General features: G+C 46.1%; 1 protein-coding gene and 1 pseudogene across 2 annotated transcripts in view; both read left to right on the plus strand.

Annotated features, from left to right (window-relative positions):
• LOC137464133 (class I histocompatibility antigen, F10 alpha chain-like) overlaps nucleotides 1-23318 on the plus strand; it is a 372308-nt gene that overhangs the window by 69249 nt on the left and 279741 nt on the right. Inside the window, exon 1 of one of the 2 annotated variants that reach the window (XM_068175460.1) lies at nucleotides 350-354. The exons of the other annotated variant lie outside the window; for it this stretch is intronic. The gene's annotated coding sequence lies outside the window, so the exon portion shown is untranslated. Of the gene's footprint in view, nucleotides 1-349; nucleotides 355-23318 lie in introns of those variants that run through there. 2 annotated transcript variants of the gene reach the window in all.
• Nucleotides 1-23318, plus strand: part of LOC137464160 (zinc finger protein 436-like) — a 46872-nt pseudogene that overhangs the window by 13136 nt on the left and 10418 nt on the right.

Here is a 23318-nt window from a genome sequence, read left to right on the forward strand (position 1 = left end):
GTGGGGACACCTCTCAAGGTCACTGCTCCAGGCTGAGCCAAAGGGATTTGCCCACAGTCGTTGGTCTGGGGGGGTGATATTAATCTCTACTTAATAACTGGTTTTGCTTTAATACAATTGCTTCAAAATTGCTTCCTTGGGCACTGTATTATAATAGCTGTTACAGCTCCTATACTATGCAGTAAATAATTCTGATTAAGATCTTTTTGCGTAATCATTATTCTAATCAATCATATCTGTATTTATATAAATATATCTTGTTTGCTATCCTTAGTCCTGTGGGACAAATTCTATAAAGATTTAAGTACACCTTTATAATCCTATACATATAAACCCTCGACAAAGTCTGGGGCTGGGATTCAATCTAGCTTCTCCCAGGCTCCTGCCACAGAAGTTTAGAAACTCTAGGCATCCTGGAGGGCTTTGGGTCTGTTGGAGGTCCTTTCTGCACCTCATGACCCAACAGGACCTTCTCTAATAAAGCTTTTGCCAGAAGCTCCCACTCTGCCTATGACAGGAACCCCTGTGAGTGCCTGTGACATCCTGGCTCCTTGGCAGCCTGGGGACTCCTGGGATGCCACCGTGGAGCCCCCATGAGTACCTATGACAGATCAGTGCCCTTGCAGCTTAAAATCCCCTGGGATGCCACGATGGAATGGCTGTGATTGTCCCAGACCACACAGTTATTTATCATCCCCAGAAAACCCTGGCAGGTCTCCATGGAGCCCCTGTCTCTGCCTGTGACATTCTGGCTCTTGAACAGCCTGGAGACTCTTGGAAAGTCCCCATGGAACCCCTCTGAGGGCCTGTGACAAATCTGATCCTTAGTGGGCAAACATCACCAGATGCTGTTGCTATGGTTGGTCCTTTGGCAGCTCCAGGGAGACCCAATGCTAGAGATGATTGCCATGGACACTTTCTCAGGCCAGTTCTGGTCCCATTCCAAGGGTCATGCAATCGCAGAACCACAGAATTGGCAGAGTTGGGAGGAATCCATCAGGATCATCAAGTCCAACTCCTGGCCCTGTACGGGACACCCCAACAATTCCAGCTGGAGGTGGAGAGAGCCCAGAGAGAATGCTGCTGGAGCTCAGAGAGCCCTGGAGCTGTGACCCTTCCCTGGGGAGCCTGGGCAGTGCCCGAGCAGCCTCTGAGGGAAAAAGCTTTTCCTAAGATCCAACCTAAATCTGCCCAAGCTCAGCTGCAGCCATTCCCTCCAGTCCTGTCCCTGGGCATCAATGTAAAGGTTCCCACAGCCTCCAGCCAGGGACCCTCTCCCAAGGCTGTTGCCGTGGCCACCAGGGCTGGGACCAGCTGTGATGTGCAGATTCCATGGGCCACGGTTTAAGAATGGGATTCAATTCTTTGCTCCCGCTAAAATTGCACTGCTGCTTGCTTCCCTCCTGTGGCAGCAGCTCTTTCCACAGAGAGCAGCAGGCACAACTTTCCCAGGCATTTTCCTGTGGAAAGCTGTGAGAAGATCAGAGAAAAGAATGAAAAACTATTCTTATCTTCACTTGCTGCACTTGTTGTTGTGCACACGTGGAATGTGTTATGGAGATTTGTTTACCAAAGGGTGATTTCTTGATTGGTCATTGGTGATGGTGTTTGGATTGATTGATCAATCTGGTGTCACGGTTTGATGCTGGTGCAATGCCAGCGCCCCCATGAAAATGCACCTTCTCTAAAAAGTGCTGTGAGATGTGATCGGGAACAGAGTAGAGAAGGATTACACTTATAAACAAAGGGAAAAAAACTTTATTAAGCTACTACTACTATAATAAAAGACACACAGAATTCGGAATGAAAACCTTCTGAAACACTCCTCTTCCCCACACCTAATTTCTAACAAACTACAGTGAGACAAAACTCTGGATTCTTAATTACTATTACTATCCTTTATATAATCAATACTCAGTTTATTAAGGGAGAGAGAAGTCTCTCTTGCACTATAGACCCCCAAGAAACATAATTGCAACCCTTTTGTGTTTCCATGTCACACATGGCAACCACCCAGAGAAAAATCTGCCATGGTGACACTCTCCTTTCCATGTCACAGTGCTCTCACCACTGTGCATGGACAGACTGCTCATAGGGCTCTTTTAAGGATGCTTTGCCAAGGACCTAAACAACAGTTCAGTTTCTCATTTTGGGACCACAGTCCCCCCGCCATTTTCTCCTCCCCTGGGGCCGAGGGTCTCAAGAACAGAGATCTTCTTCTTCCTGAAGACAGAGGGCACAACCACACCCTCCTCAACTCTTCTCTTTTCACTCCATTCTTGTGCTAGCAGTCACTGAAGCACATCTCTTGGCTCACCATTGTATCCCCCTCAAAATGCAGTTTCTGTTTCTGTTTCTGTTACAGGAGAAATTGCTTCAATCTATGGCTAACAAGAAAAGTCCAGCCAAAAGCCACTCCATCATCTCTTCCCACCTAAAATTTCTTCTTCTAACATCTCAGGTCCCAGACTGTCTCTCTTCTCTTTCAAATCAAGGAGGAGTAATATTTTACAAAGCTTTCATTTCCCAGGAAAGGGTTAAAAGTCTCGGACTCCCCAGACGGCTGAAATCTCAGAGGCCCAGTACTCCAACTCCCACGGCTGGGCACCTTCCCCCCCTTCTCCTTCTCCTCTGCCAGCAAATTCCAGGTGCCTTCAGGCTCTCTGTCTCTTTCCCTCTGGAGGAGCGGGGAGGGGGGAACAAAGGCATCTCAGTTTCTCTCTCCCCTTCCGTCCACAGGGGGCCTGCCTGGTTCCAGTCCCTTCAGCCCCTGGCCTACCTCTCCCAAGCCACATGGCTTCCCCTCCCCCACCCAGCCTGTGGCTAGGCGGGGGAGACTGCACTCTCCGATGACTAGAACCAAAGAGACAGTTCCCCTGGGAGCGCTTGCTTTTAACCCTCTGTGTTTTCAGAGGCGTGTCTATACCTTCAGTGGTCACTCCAAGTGCCAATATCCAAACCTGACCACTGATTGGTTTGACCCCAACTTCCTAAAAAAATTCACTTCCGTGTCAAGCCACGACACCTGGTCTGAGTGTATCGGACTGTCTGTAAAGGTGATGAGTTTCTTAATAATATAGTATAGTACAATAAAGCGATTGATCATCCTTCTGCAATCATGGAGTCAATGCTAATTATTACCTGTCTGGGGGCTGCAGCAACACCCTCCCACCTCTGATGAAAAGCACAAAAGGCAAAGATCTGTCCTGACTGCAGGAAGGGCTCCAAGCTGTGAAAAATGCATATTTTATGATTGGCTCTTCGCAAATATTAAATTGAATACTATATGTATTATGGAGGGTTATTTTGTAATACTGTACTAATCCTTTTTAAGTAGTGTGTAAAATATAGTTTTGACATGCGGAGCTAGACTCTAAAACTCAGAGACAGAGTGAGTTTTAAAGTAGGTATGTTTATTCGGCCGGACGCATGTGGGACATTTCCCCAAATACATGCGTGCCCCTTGCTTACACACGTGTTCTTTTATCCCCTGGAGTGTGACATATGCATTAAGTTTCCCCATGAGTCATTTCCTGGCTCCCCTCCCTCTCCGCTCTGTATGCTAATCTGCTTGTCGGTCCTCTGCGCCTGCGCAGCTGTCTCTGGTGGTCGTCCCAGGCTTCAGGGGTCGTAAAAGGGATGAAGTAAGAATGGTCTTCTTCAGGCTGACTTTTCGACCCCACTGCTTTGCACATGCCCATTGATTCCTTGGCCACGGTCCAAGCCAGGGGCCAGGATCCATCGGTTTCCAGAACATAAGGGGCCCCATTTTCAGTTGTCTTTACACCCTGTATCCTGTTTTCCATATACATTCCTTCTCCTTATCAGGTCTCTCCTTGCTGCTCTGCACGTAGTCTCTTCCTTTCCCATAGGCCAGGATACGGTATATTCTCACGTAACATAAGGATGTGGCCCTAAGAAATATCCATTATTTTATATGCCTATTACTATTCAATACCTTCTAATTTCTATGATTAATGTCTTCTAACCCCATGTTTCAGTCCCCCCTTTTCAGTAAAATAGTAAATTCTTTTACTTAGTACAAGCTCCAATCTCTACGATATGTGTCTCCCAATGCTTTACCATGTATCTAGGATAAAGAGGTTAGTATTGTTATTCATTGTAACAATTTGCAATTCCAAATGAGTATCACAAAGGATAGTGTTAAACTTATACCCACTAATATTAGTAAAACAATAATGGGGTGACATAATGTATTTAGGATTCCAGTTGCAGTGGGCGACCATCCAAAAAGTGAATCCTACCAACTGCGACTTGCATCTTGTTTCACTGTTTGCAGAACTTTGCTTATTTCTTTTATGTCATGATGGACAGTAATTAAGGTTTTCTCCCCAGTTTTTGAATATTCTCTAGAATTTTGACAAGGTCCTGATGTTTGATTAATTGTCTAATTAAAGTGAGGTTCATTCCAATAGGCATGGGTGACAACCTGTGGTACATCTTACTGTTGCCATTAATTAGCTGATGAGACACAACTGGTGCCAAATACAGAAAGTCACACCCTTAAATCCTAACAAAGTTACAAATACAAAAGTTAAGATAATTCTTACCGAGCAAAGTTACATTACCCTTATCTATTTCTATAAAAGTACACGCAGTTCTCAAACATACACAACCTTGACCAATATATACAAGTACAGTCCTTTGATTCGTATCCGGATGAATCTCAAAGTGACAAACACCTTGTTCAGTATCAAGACATATATCTTGAGCATCGATTGTGTTACTCTCACAAATGAACCCCTGTTGTTCCCGGGTAACGCAAGATTCTAGATTCACAGTTTGCCATTTTTCACCCACTCTCCATGCCCATGCCCTGTGCTCTGAAGGGTAGGGCACTGACTGCTCATGATTCAGTCCCAGTGCTATAATAGGATGAATAACATAAACTATGGCATTGCGTATGGTGAGCACAAAGGCAGTAACTACGTTGTCAGTCGAGTCATAGGTAAAGTTTACCAAAGTCCACCAAGACTGAAATTTCTTCTCAAAATCCATAGCGCTGTCCCACACGGCCTTTCGAATCTCAATTGGAAAGGCTCCTTCGCTTCCTTCCCTTATAATTGAGGCAGCTGTTGATTGCAACCATAATTGTGCCTGTATACAGCTAAAGGCCAGAGACACATTATCCTGAACCACAGCAAGTGCATCTATGATTGATCCATGGTCTTGGTCCTCTGCCTTTTTCAACCTTGGCAGTATTCTCGAGACCTGCCACTGACTGGTTCCCAGTGCTAACAAAGATGACTGTAAAGGTTGTTTTAATTTAGTTAAATCACTTGTTGCAGTGGCTAATTTGTTCATTAATATTTCAGAATCAATTCCGTTTAGGACTCCCAGCCCTGTCCCTAATATTCCAGTCAGATCTCTTCGCATTCTGCTTCCAGTATATGCTTGTTTCTGCAGCCAGGTCATCCAACCCTCAAAGGACGTTTTTAAAAAGGGAGAGCAGGCTGGTTGAATTTCAGAGATGTTAGTTTGCATTAGTAATTCAACACACTTAAGAGACCATTCTGGGTTAAACAATAACTGCTGTTGGCCTGTATTTCTTATTACATATGGGCCGATGTTGTAAATTTCAGGTCCAGGCCCAAGAGGTGTGATTTGGGTTTGGGCTGGGATCATGGGCTCAGTTGTGGCATTTATTTTAAACTTGAAGGAGAGCCCAATGGTATCCTGGGCCCAGAGACAAACTACCTCAACAGTCTGTATTAATGTAAAGTTACACCAACAGTCTATTTCACTTGAACGACTACAAACCTCCCAGTTTCTGTCCGTGGGAGATGTTAAAACACTAATTTGGGTTGCTCTCCTATGATCGGTTCCATTGATCATCCGACACCCTATCCTAATTTCTTTTCCTATGGTTCCTTGAAGTGACCATATTCTTTGTCTCTGCCAATCTTGTCTTTCGTATGCTTGGTTTCTGTGCATGACTACAGTTGATAGATTCAGACTTTTTATGTCAGAGTATTTTCCCATGGATCCAGTGTAACAAGTAAAGGCTTGGGACCAAGGCCATTCAGCATTACTCTAGCTAGAGGTGAGTTTTAGTTCTAGGATTGTGATTAGGGTTGCTAACAAAACAATTCTCCTGATTAGACTTTTGCAACCTAAATTGCTAAACACCCCCGACCACAATATACTCATTTTGTTCGAGTGAATTTTAGTTTCAGTTCATTATCACCCGATGTTACTTTCCAAGGGGCCTCAGGAGCTTTCTTTACTCAAGAGTGGTGAATCCAGGTGTTCTGCTCCTGGATCTTAATCGCAGTGAAAGTGGTGAGAAGCACTTGGAATGGTCCTTCCCACTGCGGCTCCAAGGTCTTTTCTGTAAGAGACTTGACATACACATAATCCCCAGGCTGTATGTCATGCACTGGTCCATCTAGCCCTCTGCTCTGAGTTCCAGCCACGTGTTTTTCAATTTCTCTGAGCTGCTTACCTAAGGCCACCATGTAAACAGCCAGCCTTTCTTCCCCAATTTGGGTGGATATTCCCTTCTGTACACCATATGGTCTCCCATAGAGCATTTCAAAGGGGCTCAGCTTTGTTTTGGTTCTGGGCTTAGTTCGGAGTCGCAACAATGCTAGTGGGAGAGACTGGGGCCAAGGCAAATTAACTTCTTGCCCTAGTCTCACAATTTGTTGCTTAATCAAATTATTCATTTTTTCAACTTGGCCACTTGACTGGGGGCGATATGGTGTGTGAAGTTCCCAATCTATGCCCAGAAGCTGACTGACCTGTTGTACTATTTTAGAAATAAAATGAGGTCCCCTGACTGAGGATATTGTGGCTGGAACTCCAAAGCATGGTATTATTTCTTGTAACAGCACCTTTGTTACCTCCCGAGCTTTTGCAGTCCTGGTTGGGAAAGCCTCTGGCCATCCTGAAAAGGTATCTGTTAGTACCAATAAATATCAATACCCCCCCTTTTCTTGGCAATTCTGAAAAATCAATTTGCCACTGCTGACCAGGTCCATGGCCCTTTCCAATTTGGCCAAGTTTTGGTTTAGGGGTATTCTTAGGGTTAGTCTGGAGGCAAAGTTCACACTGCCTGGCTACCTGAGTGACAGTGGCATATAAGTTCCTAGCAATGATTTTTCCAGTCAAGTAATTATGCAGGGCATCAATTCCCCAGTGTGTTTTCTGATGTTCCTCTTTTACTAATGACCATAATAAATGGGAGGGGATAACTAGTTTCTTTTCTGCTATAACAGCCCATCCCTCTTGGTTATACGTTCCCTTTTCATCTTCAATTAGCTTTCTGCCCTTCTTATCATACACTGGCTTACCTTCTAGGGAGATTTGGCCATCAGGAATTAAGGATCCCTCCACTGTTACCTCACCTTTTGCTGCTTCTTTTGCCTCTCTGTCCGCCAGCTCATTTCCCTCCTCCAATTCTGAGTTTCCTTTTTGATGTGCTTTAATGTGCATGATTGCCACCTTTTCAGGCAGTTGGACTGCTTCCAATAGTTGTAGTATCTCTTGCGCATGTTTAATGTTCTTTCCCTGTGAGTTTAATAGTCCTCTTTCTCTCCAGATAGCCCCATGGGCATGCACGACTCCAAATGCATATCTTGAATCTGTATAAATGTTTATTCTTTTTCCCTTTGATAACTCTAATGCCCAAGTCAGGGCAATTATTTCTGCCTTCTGTGCGGAGGTACCTGCTGGTAATGGTCCTGATTCGATTAGATCCCTTGATGTGGTAACTGCATACCCATCATGTCGCTTTCCATTGATGACGTAGCTGCTTCCATCAGTGAACCAGGTTTCCGCATCATCCAGAGGGGTGTCCTTCAGGTCGGAGCGGCTGGAATAAGTGGCTTCGATGGTCTCCAGGCAATCGTGATGAATTGGTTCTCCTTGGTTCCTACTGAGAAAGGAAGCTGGGTTGACAATGTTAGTTACCACTATCTCAACATCATCTTGTTCTACCATGATAGCTTGGTATTTCAGAAATCGTTGTGGGGAGAGCCAATGGCCACCCTTGGTTTCTAGGACTGAGGACACTGTATGAGACACTAGCACAGTCATCTTCTGGCCCAGGGTGAACTTACGGGCTTCCTGAATGTTCAGTACGACTGCGGCCACTGCTCTGAGGCAACCTGGCCATCCTTTCGCTGCTGCATCTAGCTGTTTAGAAAGGTAAGCAACTGCCCTTCTGTATGGGCCCAGGTCCTCTGCCAGTATTCCCAGGGCAATTCCCTGTTTCTCATGAGAGAAGAGAAAGAATGGTTTACTCACGTCTGGAAGTCCTAGAGCTGGAGCTGACATGAGGGCCTTTTTCAGCTGACCAAAGGCCTGTGTGGTTTCTTTTGTCCACTGAAGGTCTCTGCTTCCAGTTGCAATGAGTGAATACAGAGGTTTCATGAGCAATCCGTAGTTGTATATCCACAGTCTGCACCATCCTGTCATACCCAGGAATGTTCTGAGTTCCTTTATCGTCTGAGGTTTTGGGGTTTGGCATATTGATTCTATGCGTTCTTTCCCCAAAGTCCGTTGTCCAGCACTGATTTCATACCCCAGGTAGATCACCTTCTGTTTTACCACCTGAGCCTTTTTCTTTGACACCCTATATCCCTGGAGCCCCAAAAAGTTTAAAAGGCTTACCGTCCAAGCCACGCACCCTTCTTCTGTGGGGGTGGCTATGAGGATGTCATCTACATACTGCAACATTTTGCCTTCTCCTGGTGGGGCTTCCCAGGATTCCAAATCCTTTGCGAGTTGTTCTCCAAACAGGGTGGGCGAGTTTTTGAAGCCTTGTGGTAAAACTGTCCATGTGAGCTGAGTTTTGCGTCCACTTTTGGGATTTTGCCATTCAAATGCAAAAATTTTCTGGCTGGTTTCATGGAGAGGGAGGCAAAAGAAAGCATCCTTCAAATCTAAAACAGTGAACCAAGTTAGTTCTGGTGTTAAACATGTCAACAAGGTGTAGGGGTTGGCTACCACAGGGTAGAGATCCTTAGTGATCTTGTTAACAGCCCGTAAACCCTGCACGATCCGGTATGTCCCATCAGGTTTGCGGACAGGCAGGATAGGAGTGTTAAAATCGGACTGGCATTCTTTCAATAACCCCAGCTGTAAGAAATTTTCAATTATCGGGCTAATTCCTTCTCTATCTTCTCTCCTCAAGGGATACTGCTTAATTCTAACTGGTTGTTTTCCTTCCTTGAGCCTAATTTGTATTGGTGGTGCATTTTTTGCCCTCCCTGGTACGTTGGAGGCCCATACTCCCAGGAAGACTTGATTCAGAATCTCTTCACTAATTTCTTCTTTAGCCTTAATGGTTGTCAGTATTAAGCTCAGCACTTCTACATATTTTTGTTCATTCACCTCCAGAATAACTTCCCCATTTTTAAATGAAATAGTTGCCTCCAGTTTCTCCAATAAGTCTTTCCCTAGGAGAGACTCTGGGGAATTGGGCATGTATAAGAATTTATGGATGCCCCACTGTTTTCCATATTTGTATTTGAGTGGCTTGCAAAAATATGCTATCTCAGGTTGGCCAGTTGCTCCCCTGACCCTGACATAATCATTCCCTACTGGCACCAGAGCTTTGTTTAAAACTGAAAATGTTGCTCCTGTATCCACCATGAATTTCACCTCTTTCCCTTCCTCCCCCAGTTTCATTTTTATAACCAGCGGATCTCCTGGGGTAAGGTCCCCCGGTCCCCTTCAATTACTTTCTGTGTGAGCAACCACCACCTCCCTTCCCCAGTTCCCTTTCCCATTTCCTTTCCGTTCAGGGCACTCGTTTTTCCAGTGTCCAAGTCTTTTGCAATTTGCACACTGATTTTTACCCAACCGGGGTGGTCCTTGCCTAGGTGGTCTTTGTCTCTGTCCTCCTTTATTTTCTTCTTTTATTACAGCCATTAATTTTCTCATTCCTTGCCTATATCCTTCTTCTCGATTGCTGAAAACCCTCCATGCTTCTTCTAGCAAGACCTCCAACTTCCTTTCCTCTCCCCTCTGGAGTCTCTGAAGTTTCCTCCTGATATCTTGACTAGATTGCCCTAAAAATAAACTTGCTAGCTGCTGTATCCTTACCTCTGATTCAGGATCTAATGATGTATAACGACGCATTGTGTCTTTCAAGCGATCCAAAAACTCAGAAGGACTTTCAGAGGGATTCTGTTTAATTGCATATAAAGCTGACCAATTTATAGTCTTGGGGATGGCCCGCTCCAACCCCTTTGCTATCCATTCTTGGTAGTGACGTAACTTTTTTATTTGCTCCTCATCATTTGGGTCCCATTTTGGGTCTTGGAGGGGAAAGAAGTTCTTAACATCCACTTCTTTTGCTTTGCAAAAGCTTTCTGCCAAGTCTCCTGCTACTTTTAAAACTAGCTGTCTTTCTGTGTCTGTCAATGCATCCAACAATAACTGAATATCTGACCAGTCTGGGTTATGCTGCTTAATCATGTATCTTAACCTTTTAGCTGTTCCTATTGGGTCACTTCTATAGTTTTTGGCAACTCTTTCCCAACCTTCTAAATCAATTGTAGAGAAGGGGACTTTTATCAACACCCTTTTCTTCTCAGGTCCTATTGCTTCCCTTAATGGGTCTTGTATGATTTCCTTTGTTTTCTAGTCCGAGATGCTATGGGACTGCCTGCACCGTCATCACTATCACTCTCAGGCAATGGTGGATACGATATAGTCTGTAACTCAGAGGTGGGTGGGGGAGCAGACGGTCCAGCCTGTCTCTCCTCCAAGGGGGCTGAACCTGTTCCTCCCCTTAGTCCCCTTTGCTCCTCAGGGGGTGACACAAATAAATCCAACAACTCCTGCTTTTGTGTTTCTGCTTGATAAACCTTATCACGATGTGTGCAACGCTGGTTTATTGAGCAGGTGCTACAACATCGTTTAGGCTGCTTCCTATTAGCTTTGCCTTCCCTTTCTAGGGCTAATACCAGGGGGTCAGAAGGGGCCCTGATCCCACAATCCCTCTGCCATTCAGGGTGATTTTGGAGGGAGAAAAACATATCTGCATATGAAACTTCAGTCCACTTACCCTCACGTCTAAGAAATAGCATTAGTTCCAATAAGGTATCATAATCTAGGCTCCCAGTCGGGGGCCATCTGGCTCCGTTTTCCAGACGATACAAAGGCCACCACTGGCTACAGTATTTTACCAGGGTGCGTTTGGACTCGACACCCCTCGAGCCAGCAATCTTCTTCCAATTAGCTAAAATGCAGCCCAGAGGGCTTGCCTTGGGAATTTCTCTGCTCTCTCCCAATCCCATTATTTTCTTATCTTATGGCTTTTATCCAGATCTTTCTCACACTCTTACACAGTCTTTTCCTAATCCCTTTCTCCTAGCTCCAGATCACTGGAATTAAATAGATCCTAAAAAAACAAAACACCCTTTAAAATTTCTAGCTCTGGATTCTCCTGACTCTGCAGCTTATACTGAGCACAGTAACTGTGTCTCATACATGACGGGCAATACCACCACTCCCTGCAGGTCCTGCACTCAACCAGCTCCCACTCTAGATATTGCCCTTGTCAAAACAGAGGGTCCTAGCTGGCCTGCCACGGCTAGTAAAGTACACTAAACAAACCCTAAAAACAATACTCACAGCAAAAACATCAAACAAATAGCAGTAGCTGAGAACAACATTTATCAGAGCAGGCCTCACAACGAAATACTTTACACAAAATACTCACAACAAAACCTTAGACAGCATTAAGCAAACCTAATACTCACAGCAAAAGCATCAAAACAGCACCAATAGTGCTTCAAACAAAATGCAATATCCAAAAACGACGCAAGGAGTTCAAAGAGTCCACACAAAGTTGCCACAATTATAACTTTTGACGCAAGCATCAGAAATATGCCACAGTTTCCCAAACACGAGTTACTTCACACAAAACCTTTAAAACTCACACATACGCCCAGATAGCAACAAAGCTCACGCACACATCAGTGCAAAATTCACACACATAAACACGACTTACTTCACACAAAACCTTTAAAACTCACGCATCAGTGCAAAATTCACACACATAACAGACAAAACTCACATACACCTAGACGGACAAAACTCACACACACATATCACACACCCAGACAGCAACCATACACCAAGGATTCAGTGAATCCTCCCCCACTGCCTTTCCGTCGGTCAGCGTCCCTTACTGATAGCTGCCCTTTCAGCTACCGGTTACTTTCAAGTCCAAACCAAACCAAGACCATGCTCTGTGCGGTCAGACGTCTCTGATCGGCTTACCAGCGGTCACTACGGGGCCCCCCCTTTTTTTAAAAGATACATACCGTTTCTCCGCTGGTTAGGAGGTCGTTCTCTGCCCCCGCAGTAAGCGACACGAGAAGCGGAGTTCCTCCAGAGAAATCCTGGGGCGCGCCTTAGGAAGTCCGCCCCCAAGCCGGTCCCACGGCTGGCAGAGAAGTCCCTTCGTGGTCGCCAATTGACACGTGGAGCTAGACTCTAAAACTCAGAGACAGAGTGAGTTTTAAAGTAGGTATGTTTATTCGGCCTGACGCATGTGGGACATTTCCCCAAATACATGCGTGCCCCTTGCTTACACACGTGTTCTTTTATCCCCTGGAGTGTTACATATGCATTAAGTTTCCCCATGGGTCATTTCCTGGCTCCCCTCCCTCTCCGCTCTGTTTGCTAATCAGCTTGTCGGTCCTCTGCGCCTGCGCAGCTGTCTCTGGTGGTCGTCCCAGGCTTCGGGGGTCGTAAAAGGGATGAAGTAAGAATGGTCTTCTTCAGGCTGACTTTTCGACCCCACTGCTTTGCACATGCCCATTGATTCCTTGGCCATGGTCCAAGCCAGGGGCCAGGATCCATCGGTTTCCAGAACATAAGGGGCCCCATTTTCAGTTGTCTTTACACCCTGTATCCTGTTTTCCATATACATTCCTTCTCCTTATCAGGTCTCTCCTTGCTGCTCTGCACGTAGTCTCTTCCTTTCCCATAGGCCAGGATACGGTATATTCTCACTTAACCTAAGGATGTGGCCCTAAGCAATATCCATTATTTTATATGCCTATTACTATTCAATACCTTCTAATTTCTATGATTAATATCTTCTAGTTCTAACCCCATGTTTCAGTTTTAGGTTACAACATAAAGTTAAAATAGAAACTCTGCAATGTAAGATATTTTTTACTAGCTCAAGAAAAGGGATATGATAAACAAGAAGCTCTTCACACAGAGATAACAGCAACACAAAACCTGAAGAGTTACAGCCTCCTTATCAGAAAAGACATTCTTCCACCTTCTCTCCATCTTTATGGAACCACCAGGATTAAGGGGAAGAAGTTGACAAAAACCAGAAAAATTCTCAATTTGTAAGGAATTTATGCATCATGTATGAGATATGACACAGGTTATTGCTTTTAAGGGTTATTCCTTTGTTCACAAGGCATGTTTTTGGCAGCTTAGTGCCTTAAATATCCGGACATCCGTAATTCTTTATTTTTTTTTATTGTTTCGTAGTGTCCTAATACTCATTGTCCGAATTTTTATTACTCTAATTTTATTGCTATTTTTATAACTATTTTATTACTAATAAACTTTTAAAAATTTAAAAAACAAGTGATTGGTGTTTTTCACAGATTTTGTATGTGTAATGTTAAAGTAACTTTTTAATATAGTTTTTATTTCTGTTGTTAATTAAGCTTATATAGCTGAAATAGCTGATATAAGTATGCTTGTGTTAAAATGCCTGCTTGGATGGGATAACATCCGATGAACATATGAAGAAGACACCTGCTACAGATATGCCAACTATCAGCACTCACTCTCTGAAGACAGTGTGGATCAAGGCCCAAGAACTGGAGGTGATAAAATGGACTAAAACCACAACCAAGGAATCTGCATGCTCTATAAAGGCAGATCCAAGGAGGAGATATGCTAAACAATTCTTGGAACTTGTAAACTAGTTTGGGGAAAAGTTTACTATGCATAAGGATCTATGAGTATACAACAGGCTGATGTAATAGAAAAGGTATTTAAGGGGTATTTAAGATAAGAGTGTGGTCTTGGCTGAGTGCAAAATGCACCTGGCCATAATAACCTTTGCTCTATGGTCCTTGTCTCCTATTGTCCTTTACTAAACTTTTAAATTTTCACAGGAGAGTGAACGTGTTTTTCACACCGGGAGCAAAGGATTTTTTCCAACCATGTGCTCATCCACACAAAGAGTGTTCCTTCTTTTAACCTTTTAGCCCCTCCCAAAGTCTTGTCAATTGACTCCTTCTTTGCTGTCCAGTGGTGGAGATCACTTTCTCACATCTTGATTAGAGGTCAGGTGTTGCCCTAGTAACGAACCAACCCTCCTAAATGCCCTGAATACCCAGGCCATCCCATGATAGCAATGCAATGGGGTGAAACATAAATTTATAAAACTTTTCTTAACATATACATAATATCTGCCTTTTAATTATGAGAGTCCACCATCGCACTTCTCCTCTATCGCAAACACCCCTTTTCCTTTTCTATAAGTCATTTGGCTTGAACAATTAACTCAAAAAAAATTTTGTCTCTTGAATGAGTCATACTAGCATCTGTTGATGTGGACAAGGACAGTGGGATCTGAAGAAAAAAATGCCAGGTTTTCCCTAGACACAATTATTTGGAAGGAACAAAAGGACATCACAGAGGTCCAGTATGGCTTTGAGTCCCATCTACATTTCCTATGGGGTTGCTACCCATAGTAGGTGTATCTTAGTCGAGAGGACAACTCGGTCTTGCCCTCTAATCCCTGTTGTACTAAAAGACAACTGAGGAATAATAGAGGTCCATTATGGCCTTTTTGCCCCTACCTTACCATGCCTACAGGGTTGCTACCCGCAGCAGGTCTACGGAATCTTCTTGGTAGTGAACAAAGGGGCCAGCCCAGTCTTGCCCTCCATTTCTTGTCTTACTTTACTTGTGGTTCTTAAGGAAGTTGCCCCTTTATTGCCCACACCCCATTACCTCTTAGGGTCCCTTGTGTACTTCCCCTCAACATATGCTTGCAATTCTTGCATATTAAAACAGAAAAACTGTTCTCGAGCTGAGGGGTGGAAGCTTGACTCTACTTTTTGGGCATCTTGTTTTTCTGGCTGTCTCTCGGTCTCTGCTTGAGAATAAGTCTTGTTTCACCTGGTCTGGATGTTATAGTCCATTCTTTGGGTTTTTTTACTGGGCCTTTACCTCTGTTGGCATGAGTCCATCCCTGCTCTGCAGTTCATATGGCCTATTTAGTGGTGAGTAGTACCTGAAAGGGACCTTCCCACTGAGGAGTTAGAGGCTGATCTCTCCATGACTCGATCATTATCCAATGCCTGAGATTAATATTATGGATTCTGAAATCCAGGGTGGTCGTTTGAGGAATCACCCCTTTATGTCTCAGCCCTTCTAAGGTTTGTGCTGTAGACATATTTCTGGGCATTGGCTTTATCTTCCTTATAGGTGGCAACCTTCTGGGGCAAGGTCAAGAAGGGTAACTCAAACATCATTTCATAGGGTGAGACCCCCAGATCTGACCAGGGTTGGGTTCTCATTCTTAACAAGGCTAAAGGGAGACATTTTATCCATGACATCTGGATTTCAATCTAGATGAATCAAGCTTAACTAGAGCTCTTTTAAGAGTTTGATTCATCATCTCTACACGACCAGAACTCTGTGGATGCTGTTGAGGAATGGCTGCAGGAACAGGGTCATGGATCGATGGAACAGTTGAGACCCCAGACGTGAGCTCTGTGCCTGGGAGGAGCTCTGGCCTGGGAATCTGGCTTGGGAAACAGCACTGGCCTGTGAACAGTACACTGTGCATGTACAGATAGCAAAAGGCAGAATATCCTTGAGATATGAGTTGTACAAGAACAGGATGTAAAACAAGATGTACTTAGCAAAAGTAAAAAGCTAGCAGATGAAAAACTTAGCTACAGCTGAAACTGCACATAGAAGAACATAAAACAATGAACCTTTATGAATTGACTAATGAGAGCTTGTTGCTGATATTGCTTGCAAAAGACTATATAAACTGACTGGATCTTTGAATAAATTGGAGCTTGCTTATCAATCATATTGGTTGCGTGCTTGTCTTCCCTCATGGCCCACGGCAATAGGATGCCATGGAGTGTATAATTCCCGTTTTATTCCAAGGACTTGAACAACTTTTTGCAATATCTTAGACGTGAAATGAGTTCCTTGCTCTGAATTAATCCTGTTTACTATCCCATATTGGGGGATGATTGAGTCTAGAGGTGTTTTACTCACAATATTGGTATTGGCTTTAACAGTGGGTACTGCCTCTACCCACTGAGTCGAGTGATCTACTATCACTAGCAAAAATTTCCACCACTGTACCTAGGGAAGCTCTGTAAAGTCCACTTGGATGTTTTGAAAGGGCCATAAGGCTAGTTCTCACCCTCTTCTCTGTTTTTTCTTCATTACTTTCTTATTCACTTGTTTAAATATCACACATCGTTCAGTAACTTGCTTAGCTATTCCAAAAATTCCTATGCAGCCCCCAGTCCCTGAGAAATTGATCACTTAGTGCTTGAGTACCCAAATGTGTTGTACCATGTATGCCTTCTAGGACTTTCTTGGCAAGGGGTTTATTCAACATTTGCCTCCCATCTGCTAATCTCCACTTCCCTTTGTTATCTTTCTTGACTCCTATTTTAAGGTGTTCTTCCTTTTCTGTCCCACTGAATACAGGGACTTCTAGAATTTGTTTCATGGGGGTTAATACCATCATTAGTTTTTCTGTCCTTGATTCAGCTGCATTTTTAGCTTCTAAATCTGCTAAATTGTTCCCTCGTGCCTCTTGAGTCACCCTTTTTTAATGTCCTTTAACATATACTACTGCCACTTCCTCTGGTAATTGTAAGGTTTCTAACACTTATAAAATAAGTTTTCCCTTTCCCTTTGAATTTAATAGCCTCCTTTCTTCCCAATTTTTTCTAAAGGTATGCACTACTCCAAATGCATATTTTGAGTCTGTATATATTGTTCCTCTTTTCTGTATTAATATTTCCAGAGCTCATTTTAGGGCATATAACTCACATGCTTGGGCTGACCAGTTGGAAGGTAACTTTCCCTTTTCTATGGCTACTAACTCTTCATCTACTATAGCCTACCCCAATACCCAGTGCTCCTGGATTACCTGTGAAGATCCATCAATGTACAACCATTTTCCTCCTTGGAGTGGTTGATCTGTTAAGTCTTCTCTTACTTTAGTTTGATAGTTTATAACCTCTAGGCAATTATGTAGAATTCCTCATCTGGTTCTTCATACAAAAACTGGGCAGGGTTGAGTTGGTTGCTCATGATTAACTCTAAATCATTATTTATTAAAATGGCTTCATACTTTAACACTCGGGAGTTGGTGAGCCATTTTTCAGCCTTTTGGCTTCGGATACTTATAACTGAGTGTGGGGTATATATTTTTAATTTTCCCCCAAAGGTTAATTTTTTGCTTTCTTCTATGAGTAGGACGGTCGCTGCCACCACCTGAATGCAGGTTGGCCAACCCCAGCTGACAGGGTCTAGCAGTTTTGATAAATAGGCCACTGGTTTCTTGGATCCTCTGCAGTCCTGGGCTAATACTCCATGTGCTACTCCTTTTTCTGGGTAGACAAACAGATAAAAAGGTTTGTCTAAGGCAGGAAGACTCAGTGCCAGTGCACTGACTAATTTTTGCTTTAAAGCTTCAAACTTTTGCTCATCATGTTTTTCTCACATAATCTCTTCTACTAACTTTTCATACAAGAACCAGATGGCCTGCGTATATCCTTCAATCCATAGCCTACAATATCCCAACAGGCCTAAAGGCCTTCTAACTTCCCTCTTAGTTTTTGGTCGTGGGAGTGAGATTATCCCTGTGCTGACATCCCAAAAGCAGCTGTGCTGTGCCACAGGAGGCTCCAAGATCATCCAGTGATGCTTGATGCTATCAGACAAAATCACTGGACAGACCAGGTGTCCCAGTTTAAGAAGCAAGATGTATTCCATTTCCCATCTCTATGGCAGTTGTCTTCTGTTAAGTGGACAATATTCCTTATCTCTTTCACAACCAATCCTCTCTCAGGGGAGACATCTGCTGATAATGGGCTATTGAATGTGACTGATAAGAACTATAACATCCCATTGTGAGATGCTCTGCCCAGAGGGAGGAGCCAAGCATTCCTAACTGGATATAATCTGGATTTTGGGGACATCAGAGGCAGCCTTTCCACTGGTTCCCAAGAGGAACAGCTGGGGTTTTCCACTGGACCTTCAGAGGAAGACAACACCCTTCTACAGGATCACTGCTCCAACAGAACCACATCTGCCACTCCAGGAGGACTGCAGCCATTCCAGTTTGGACTGCTACCAACACGCTGGCCAAAAGGGTGTCAGGTTGTATTCTGATTCTGCCAGTGATTTTTCTTTTGTATTATTGCATTATTTTGTTTCTTTTCCTTTTTCCTAATAAATTGTATTTCTGACTTGGAGTCTCTCACTGGTTTTACTTTCAAACCAGAACAGCAGGTAAGACTATTTGGAGTTTAACATTAATAAAGTGCCATTTCCTCATGATGAATTCCTGATGTTAGTCTCTGTCCTGATAGACATTCCTGCCCCTGCATTCATTTAGGTGCCTATGGGGAACTAGGATGAAGTGGAGAGCACCAGCCAGGTGTCTTCTCTAGCTGGATCACCAGGAATGTGGGTCACCAGGGCTCTGCCCAATGGGGGCCCTTCAGTGGGTGATAAAGTTGGGGCAGCACACAAAGCTCTTCTTGCATTCAGGGCACTCACAGAGCTTCCCTTACCAGTGGCTATATTGGTGTCTGGTCAAGTGATAACTCCTGGAGAAACAAGGACATTCAAGGGGCCTCTCCTGGGTGTGGATGCACAGGTGGGTGAGGAGGCTGAAGTTGTGGGTGAAGCCCTTCCTGCAGTCAAAGCAGTGGAAGGGCCTCTACCCTGTGTGTGTGCACTGGTGCTTGAGGAGATCCAAACTGCTCCGAGCCTTTTTCCCACACTCAGAACACTCGTAGGGCCGTTCCCCAGTGTGGATCTTCTGGCTGCTCTGCAGTGTGCATGCACTGGTGGGTGATGAGTCTGGAGCTGTCTCTGAAGCTCTTCCCACACTACCCACAGTTGTAGGGCCGTTCCCCAGTGTGGATCTTCTGCTGCCAGAGCAGGTGGGAATTGTCACTGAAGCTCCTCCCACATTCCAAGCACTTAAAGGGTCGTTCCATGTGTGCACTCGCTGGTGGCAGAGGAGGTGGGAGCCATGCCTGTACCTCTACCCACATTCTCCCAACTTGTAGGGCTGCTCCCCTATGTGCACCCAAGGGTGAGTGAGGTGGTTGAAGCTCCGACTGAAGCTCTTCCCATATTCCAAGCACCTCTAGGGTTTCTCCTTGCCATGAAGCTGTTCAGGGACCACAAGGTCTGAGCTCCAGCTGTATCTCCAGCCACCTTCCTGGCACAAGGAGGGTCTTCCCTGCTCACAGATCCCTGGGCTGGGTTTGCAGCCCTTCCTCGTGCAGGATCTCTGGGGCTTTTCCTCCCTTTTGGATTCCTGTGCCATGGAGTCGCTCAAAATAGCCTCTTCCACGAGCTTCTGCCAAAGGGATTTGTCCTCCCTGGTCTCTCAGCTCAGTGCCTGGGGGAAGAAGGATAAGGAGAGAATGGGACTTGCCTCCTTGCCAGAGGGAAGGGGAAGGAGATGTCCCCAGTGCATCCCTGACAGGGTGGTGTCAGCAGTGAAGTTGTCCTGCAGCTGGGGGTGATGCTGGGCTGGGAGATGGAGCAGGAGAGAGAAGGAAAGGGGCAATGACTTCCTCCTCACCTGCCTGAATGTCCCGAGGCATCTTCCGCTTCCTTGCAGCCTTCCCCTTCATCTGGCCAAGATTTGGGAAGAGGAAATCCTGTTTCCTGGAGAAAAACAAGGTGTGAGAGTGTTTGCTTGGGGATTCCTCCTGCCTAAGCCCATCTCTAGAAGTTGCCGGACATTTTGTGTCCATAAAAACCTCTAGACCACCAAGATTTAATTTATAAACCCTCCAAAATGCCAAGATTAAGCCTCCGAAGACTTGAACAGATGATGATCATCCCAAAATTCCCCAGGAGTTCCCCTTCTCATGTCTCTCCACTTTGGAGTTCTGGGTGTCCTGTGTATATAGAAGGTTTTACTCTCCAGGGTCCCCACCCTCTCCAGGCTGTCAGGGGTCCCAGGAATCCCTAGGGTCCCCCTTCTCTGCTCTTCCAACCTTGGGCTTCTGGGGCTCCCCCTTCTCTATGGTGCTGGGGGTTCCCTGCAGCCCCTGGGGGTTCCCTAGTTCCCCATCTCTGGGCTCCCACTTAACGATGCCGGGGCTCTTGGGGTCCCAGCGCTCCTGTTTCCCCTGACCCTGCTCCGAGCAGGGGGCAACTCCAGGGGTTCTCCTCTCCAGGCTGAATCCTGGGGGTCTCCTATATCTGGCTGCACACTTCAGTGTCCCAGTGTTCTCTCCTCTCCTACCTCCCCCTTCCCCCCTTAAAAAACAGCCCCCCGGGGACCCCCCAAAATCTCCCCAAAGGGCATTTCCGGTTTAGCTTTGGAATCCTTCAAGCTGAAAAATTCCCCCTCTCTCTCCACCCTAAAGCCCCCTCCCCAGATACACTCCCACGGAGCCCCCAAGGTATTTGGGCGAGCTCCCCTTCCCTTGTCACCTGCAAGACGGGAGTGGGGGGGGACACAATGCCCCAGGTGGGAGGGCAGCGGAAACAGTGAAGGCTGGACCACGTGGTCCCTCCACTTCCAGTTTCTCCTCCTTCTCCTCCTCCTCTGTCCAACGCTTTCCTCCCACTCCTCCTGCTCCGCTTCCAGTTCCTTCTCCACTCCTCCTCCTACTCTTAATCCCTCCAGCTCTTCTCCCACTGTTTCTTCATTGCTGCTCCATCATCCCCATTCCTCCTGCCCCGTTCCCGAACCCCTCGCAGCTCGCGGGAGGAGCAGGGATGGAGCCGGGACAGGTCGGGATGGGCAGTGCGGGGTTCTCGGCTGCTCCCACCCACTGTGGTGGGGGGAACCCAGCCCAGGGAAAAGGAGAGGAAAACTCAAAACACTGGGGATTGCAGATCCAAACTGGGGTTTGGGGGCTTCCCTGGGTGGGGACTTCCAGCCCCGGGGATCTTCCCAGAAGCCTGGAGATGGTGGAGGGGGGACTGCAGAGACGGGTGAGGGATCCCAAGAGTGGGAATTTGGGGGTAGGATCCATGAGGGTGGGAATATCCCGCTCCCTTGTCAGAGCAGGGTCACACCTGAGCCAGGTGTGCAGGGCAGGACCTTGCCCTGACCCCAAGCACTGTCCTATTGTCACGATCTTTGTGTTGCAGGGTGTCGTGATGGTTCGTTAACAGATCCTAAAGTGCAAAAAGGCAAACAGCAGGGGACTATCAGTTAATCATAACAAATGCACCTTTATTAGGGGCCAAAACAGTAAATGCGATAGTGGGGTCAGAAAGGAGATTAAAGGATTGAGAGAGAGAGAAGAGAGGGGGATGGGAATAGCTACCAACACAGGCGAGATCCTCAGTGGTCCGGACGATGGGGATCCATTGTGTTGTGTCGGGGAGAGTCTCCAAAGTTCTGGTCAACTCAGGGGTCCACTTATAGTCCACAGAGGAAAAAGGGGGGAACATACAGGACAATGAGAGTCTATGGAAGTTGCTGAGGGGGAATAGGTGAGTCCACTGAAATCACCAAGACAGGACAAACACAATAAAGAATAAGTCCATTGGAATTACTGAAGAAGAGCAGGTCATGTCATTAGTGGTCACACTATCATTTTCCCCATTCCTTGTGGTAGGGATCTCAGTCTCAGTCCATGGGAGAAGGGTTCTCGATCTCCGTCCGTCTGTCACGGTGGCAACGAGGCAGATGAGGGGTCTTCAGTGAGAGACCACTAGAGTCACCCCAAAAGTTCATTTGGCTTAAAGGAGGAGAGTGGGCAAATATGCGGTAGACCGTTCCTTGCTGGGTCCATGACAGGTCTTTGCCGATTCCTTGCCAAGTCTTTGCCAACTCCTTGCCAATTTCTTGCCAGGCCTTGTTTGGAACAGCTAACGTAACTGTGCAGCAACTGCACCTGCACTGCCACTCTCTCCAAGCCGTAACTGCAGTGGGGGAAGGGGTTTCTCCTTGTGGCAATGGGAAGGCAAAAGGAGAATGAGGGGGGCTTCAGATGGCCTCTTACACCCACCTGCAGGATCTGCTTCCCATCGGCCTCTTCCTCCTGCGGCCCCAAGCCAAGCTTGGTGCTGAACAAATGGGCTGGGGTGGGGTCATCCCCCAGTGGGGGCAGTGCACCCCCTCTGCCCCCTCCCCAAATTCCCTCCTGAGGGAGCAGGAGCTGGATCAGGTGCCCTGTGGAGAGGGAAAAGGGGTTGACACCAGGATGGGAGAGTCACACACACTCTGGTGGGGACACCCAACTCCTGTGGACCCTGCTCACTCCCACAGTGCCAAGAAGACAAACTCCTACATGGAGTCCCCAACCCCCGGCAGTATCTTGGGGGCAGGGTCTGGTGGCAGCTTTGGGGGCCTCGGGGTATCACAACTAGCCTAAAACCCCCTCCCAGTCCCCTTAAATCACCCCCCAGCTCCCAGGCAGGACCCCCCCAAAACCACTCTGCAACAAAAATAGCCCTGAGATACATCAAAACACATTCCTTATCTCCCCAAGACCCAGCCAAATTCTCTCCAAGTGCACAGCCCTTCTAGAACTCCCAAAACTCCCCCACAGACCCCTCCAAAGCCCCCTAAATCCCCTTCCTGCACTACAAATGCAGGGACCACCAAAGAGCCCCTTCCAAGAGCCACCAAAACCCCCTTCCAATGCCCTCAGGATCCCCTAAACTTCTTCCCAGCCTCCCATGGCATTGACTAGGAGAGGTTTGTGGACAGGTACATCCACAGCTGGGAGCAATTTGGGTACTTCCATCCCTTTGGACTCTTCCCAGGGGCCTGGATATGTTGGAGATGGGACTGCAGACAGGGATGAGGGATCCCAACAGCAGGATTTTGGGGACAAGATGAGAGACACACACCCACTTGCTGGGGTGTTGGTCAAGAGGCCTCCCCTGGTAGTCCCAGACCTCAGGCTGCAGAGCTGTCACCACCTCCTGCTTCAGGTGGTGGCTCTGGTGGGACCTCCATTCTTGGGGCTCTTCCTGCAGCCAGAGAACTTGTAGGGACCCTCCTCCGGGTGGGTCCTCCAGGTGTTCCATAAGCTTTGGGCTTCTACTGGAAGTGACTGTGCTCTCCTGGGATCATACGGAGATCATAC

This window comes from Anomalospiza imberbis, chromosome 37 (genome assembly GCF_031753505.1).
Source record: "Anomalospiza imberbis isolate Cuckoo-Finch-1a 21T00152 chromosome 37, ASM3175350v1, whole genome shotgun sequence".
Lineage (NCBI taxonomy): Eukaryota > Metazoa > Chordata > Aves > Passeriformes > Viduidae > Anomalospiza > Anomalospiza imberbis.